Genomic DNA, 5,631 nt, shown 5'->3' on the forward strand with positions numbered 1-5,631 from the left:
TAACCATCTTTTTGTCCTCTAGAGTTAAGAGTCTGTTTTCAGATTTCTCTATTTTTTTTCTTTGTTCATTTTTTTTGTTTCTTAAATTCCATATATGAGTGAAATCATGTGGTATTTGTCTTTCCCTGAACTAGTTATACTTCTGTGCTGGAGTTAAACCTAACCTGGTTGTATTGTATATTTTAAGGGATGCCTGGGTGGTCCAGCTGTGTAAGTTTCTGCCTTCAGCTCAGGTCCTGATCCCAGGGTCTTGGGATCGAGTCTCACATTGGGGTCCCTGCTGAGTTGGGAGCCCGCTTCTTCCTCTCCCTCTGCCTGCAGCTCTTTTTCTCTCTGACAAATAAATTAAAAAAAATTAAATTCCACATATGAGTGAAATCATATGGTATTTTTCTTTCCCTGAACTAGTTACACTTTTCTGCTTGCGTTAAACCTAAGCTGGTTGTATTGCATATTTTAAGACATTAAAATGCAAACATACTGGGCCCCGAGGCCGCCCCGACAGGCAGTCGGCGGGTCGGGAGAGGTGCTGACAGGGCGGGGCCGCCGCTCGGCTCTGCCGGCCTCACCCCTCCCGCCCGGGACAGGTGGCTGGAGCGCGCCCCGCCCCCGCCAGCTGCGGGTGGGAGCGAGGGAGGGCCAGTCCCGGACGGCCGCCGCCAGCTGCGAGGGAGAGCGAGCGAGGGCCAGTCCGGGACGGCCGGGCGAGGAGTCCGGCGGCAGCAAGCGAGTATCGTGGCGGCCAAAAAAATGCTCCTGTATCGAGGGGCCCCCGCTGGCCCTGGCGCGCCGGGCAGCGGGCTGGCTCGGCCCGGCGGCGGCCCACAGGCCTTTGGGATTCACCTGAGCACGATGAGCCCCCGCTACCTCCAGAGCAACTCCAGCAGCCACACGCGACCCTTCAGTGCCATCGCGGAGCTGCTAGATAATGCTGTTGATCCAGATGTATCTGCCAGGACGGTCTCTATAGATGTTGAGGAGGTCAAGAATAAATCTTGTTTGACCTTTACTGATGATGGATGTGGAATGACACCTCATAAACTACACCGAATGCTCAGCTTTGGCTTTACAGATAAAGTAATAAAGAAGAGCCAGTGTCCCATCGGGGTCTTTGGTAATGGTTTCAAGTCAGGTTCCATGCGGCTAGGAAAGGATGCTCTCGTCTTCACCAAGAATGGGGGTACTCTCACTGTTGGACTCCTGTCACAGACCTATCTGGAATGTGTCCAGGCCCAGGCAGTTATTGTACCAATTGTTCCATTCAACCAGCAAAACAAAAAAATGATTATTACTGAGGATTCCTTGCCCAGCCTAGAAGCCATCTTGAACTATTCAATTTTCAACAGTGAAAATGACCTGCTTTCCCAGTTTGATGCCATCCCAGGCAAAAAAGGCACTCGTGTTCTCATTTGGAACATCCGCAGAAATAAAGATGGAAAGTCTGAGTTGGACTTTGATACAGATCAATATGACATCCTGGTATCAGACTTTGGCACAGAAGAAAAAGAGACTGGTGGTGTTACCTGTGAGCTGCCAGAAACAGAGTATTCTTTACGGGCATTTTGTGGCATTCTGTATATGAAGCCACGAATGAAAATTTTTCTACGCCAAAAGAAGGTGACCACCCAGATGATTGCCAAGAGCCTGGCCAATGTAGGATATGATTTATATAAACCTACCTTCACAAATAAGCAGGTGAAAATAACTTTTGGGTTCTCTTGCAAGAATAATAACCAGTTTGGAATGATGATGTATCATAACAACCGACTCATAAAGTCTTTTGAGAAGGTGGGATGCCAGGTGAAGCCAACTCATGGAGAAGGTGTGGGAGTAATTGGAGTCATCGAGTGCAATTTCTTAAAACCCGCCTACAACAAACAAGACTTTGAGTACACCAAAGAGTACCGCTTGACAATAAATGCCCTTGCCCAGAAGCTCAATTCTTATTGGAAGGAAAAGACATCCCAAGAGAATTTTGAGACCTCAGCCATCACCAGGCCAATATCGAAGATTCCTGACCAGACATGGGTACAGTGTGACGAGTGTCTTAAATGGAGGAAGCTTCCTGGCAAGGTTGATCCGTCTACATTACCTGCAAGATGGTTTTGTTACTATAATTCCCATCCAAAGTACAGGAGATGCTCTGTTCCAGAGGAACAAGAACTCATCGATGAAGACCTGTACTTGAACAAAGCTAAAAAACAGGATCAAGTGGTTGAGAAGAAGAAGCTGCCAGTGGACAGTGAGAACCACCAGGAGCACTGTCTCTCGGACATGGTTGCCCAGCTCCGGACGCTGAAGGGTGCAATAAGGTATTTGCCAATCCGCTGAAGATCCCTGCTAGTCGAGATATGGATGACTTGAACAATAAGACAATTGAATATGAGGGAATGGATAGTCCTAGCCGGCCTCCATCTGTTGGAGAAGAAAGCAAGACACCCTCTCTTCAGCTTAAGCCTCTGGATTCCAGTGTTTTTCAGCTTTCCAGTAAGTACAAATGGATCCTGGGAGAGGAGCCGGTGGAGAAACGAAGAAGGCTCCAGAATGAGATGACAACACCTCCTCTAGATTATTCCATGCCTGGCCCTTATAGGAGGGTGGAGGCAGCTGTCTCCTACCCAGAAGGGGAGAACAGCCATGATAAATCCAGTTCGGAGAGAAGCACACCACTGTACCTTTCTCCAGAATACCCAGATGCAAACAAGAATCCCAGTCAGAGTAGGGAGGTGTCAGTCCTGTATTCAGGGGCCCAAGACCAACACCAGGGGTCCCTGCTCCCTGAAGAATTAGAAGGTCAGATGCCAAGATTGGTAGCAGAAGAATCTAACAGAGGCAGCACAAATGTAAACAAAGAGGAAGTAAACAAGGGACCTTTTGTAGCTGTTGTCGGTGTTGCAAAAGGTGTTAGAGATTCAGGAGCTCCCATTCAACTGATCCCTTTCAACAGAGAGGAGCTGGCTGAGAGGAGAAAAGCAGTGGAATCCTGGAGCCCCGGGCCTTACCCCTCCGTGGCCTCTGGTCCCCCCCCTGCCGCAGCCGCTGGGGAGAAGGGCCGAGGTTCTGAGGAGGGCGGAGGTCGCAGTTCGCCAAAGATGAAGAACCAAAGAGAACTGGAAGAACTGAAAAGAACCACAGAAAAACTGGAACGTGTTTTGGCTGAGCGGAACTTGTTCCAGCAAAAGGTGGAGGAGCTGGAACAGGAGAGGAATCACTGGCATTCTGAATTCAAGAAAGTCCAGAGTGAATTGGTGACCTACACCACCCAGGAGACGGAAGGCTTGTATTGGAGCAAGAAACACATGGGCTATCGCCAAGCTGAATTCCAAATTCTGAAAGCCGAGCTGGAGAGAACCAAGGAAGAAAAGCAGGAACTCAAAGAGAAACTGAAGGAGACAGAGATGCACCTGGAAGTGCTGCAGAAGGCTCAGGGCTTTGGCAAAGCTTACGCGGCTGCGTATCCACGTCAGCTATCTCCTTACTTCTGTCCTCCCTCACTTGGAGCTTCGTGAGATCGGGTTTGACTCAGAGCAAGTGGATGGGATCCTGTATACGGTGCTGGAGGCAAATCACATACTGGATTGAGCACCGGACTATACACTCTATATACCCTTCTGTACCCTACCCTACCCTACCCTACCCTACCCTACTCTACCCTACCCTACTCTACTCTACCCTACCCTACTCTACTCTTCTCTTGTCTTCTCTTTTCTTTTCTTCTCTTCTTCATTCCCTTCTTCCTCCTCCTTCCCTCTCCCCCTCTCTCTCCATCTCCCCTCCCCCCCCACCTTTTTATGCCTTATATAGAGAATCTTTGAGTAAATCCTGGCTGTCACTCATTCTGCTTCTTATTCAGTTTTGATGTGGAGAAAGAGGCTAGTTAATAGGCTTTCAGGAGTTCCAGGAACAGAAAAACCGTAATCACCAAGCCAGGTGACCTGAAAGCTTTAATTTTCGTGATGTAGATACTGGCCTGTTTTATATCCTTTCTGAAGTGGTTTGTATTCATTTAGGTTAAATCAGCCAGCAAATACTGGGTCCAATGTGGTAGGTGTTTGGGGATAAATTAAGAAGTAGAATTCATGGCTGCAGCCTTCGAGCGTCCAACAACCTAGTTGGAAGTGCAGGACACACGCCAGGTTCACTAACTGGTACAAGTGAGGGGTACAAACGTGATAGAGAAATTCTGGGGGAGGAAGGTGAGGCAGGCATCACATCAGAAATGGGACCTAAACTAAGATTTGTTTAAAGAACGAGCACGACCACACTGTCAACAATGGCAACAATGGTTGTCCTCTAGGGGTAGGACTACGGTTGATTTTTTTTTTTTCTTCTCGCTATCTTCCTGCCTTTTTCAAATTTTCTATATAAACCCATTATTCTTCTTACATTGGAAAAAAATAAATTGTTTTAAAAAAGAATGAGTAGGTTTGGATATAGATATCAGATGAGAGACTGTTGAATGTATAAGGTAATTTTATATTTGCAGTTCATGTCATTCAGCATTACCTCAGAAGAATAGCATGAACAAAAGCTAGAATGTGAAAAGGACATGTGATAGCAGTGATGGGTTAATGTGAACAGAACTAAGGTTAAATCGTGACCCACCTACTCACTCTCACGTGATATTTACACGTCCATGCATGCTCAGATTCAAAAAATATGTACCACCGAACTGGGATTTCAGGAAGTGGGGAAGCCCTTTTAGAGCACGGAGGTCTGTCTGCCAACCCTCAGAATTCACCACCCACCTGCTCCTCAGCCTAGTGCTTGAGTAAGGGGCTGGTCTCATATTATCAGAAATAGTAAAACCTACACTCTTGTAAAAAAAAAAAAAAATGCAAACATACTAAATAAAATATCACTGGTAATATTTTTATAATTATGGAAATACTTTTGTAATATTTTATTTAAGATCTTTTGTTTATATTATCTAGTGAGATTAGCCAGCAATTTTCCTGTCTTAAAATGCCCATGTTGGGGCACCTGGGTGGCTCAGTGCGTTAAGCCTCTGCCTTCGGCCCAGGTCATGATCTTAGGGTGGTCCTGGGATCGAGCCCCACACAGGGCTTTCTGCTTAGCAGGGAGCCTGCTTCCTCCTCTCTCTCTCTCTCTCTCTCTCTCTCTCTGCCTGCCTCTTTGCTTACTTGTGATCTCAGTCAAATAAATAAATAAATAAAATCTTTAAAAAATTTAAAAAAAATAAAAAAAAATGCCCATGTCTATTTTTTGGATGAAGATTATATTAGCTTCAATAAAACAATTGAGTGTTTCTTCATTTTCTATTGACTGGAGAATCTATAGATAGAAATTCTATGTTTTTTAAACATTTGGTAGAATTCATCCATAAAATCATTTAAGCCTACGATTCTGTATTTGTGTAGAAGTGAATCTTTAGCAACTGACTCAGATCCCTTAGTAATTATTTAAGTATTCTGTTTTCTACTTGTCAGTTTTAATACTCTATTTTCTAGGGAATTATTTGTTTTATATAAGTTTTCAAGTTTAGGAGCATGAAGTTGATTACAGAATTCTCTTATCTTTTTTAAAGATTTATTTACTTGAGAGAGAGAGAGGGAGCACATGGGAGGAGGGGCAGAAGGAGAGAGAGAATCTTAAGCAAGTCCCCGCTCA

The 5,631-nt window shown here is 45.4% G+C and overlaps 1 pseudogene; it reads left to right on the forward strand.

Annotated features, from left to right (window-relative positions):
* Nucleotides 1–489: 489 nt before the first annotated feature.
* LOC116583140 lies at nt 490–4,277 on the forward strand (annotated as a pseudogene).
* Nucleotides 4,278–5,631: the final 1,354 nt, after the last annotated feature.

Source organism: Mustela erminea, chromosome X (assembly GCF_009829155.1).
Source record: "Mustela erminea isolate mMusErm1 chromosome X, mMusErm1.Pri, whole genome shotgun sequence".
NCBI lineage: Eukaryota > Metazoa > Chordata > Mammalia > Carnivora > Mustelidae > Mustela > Mustela erminea.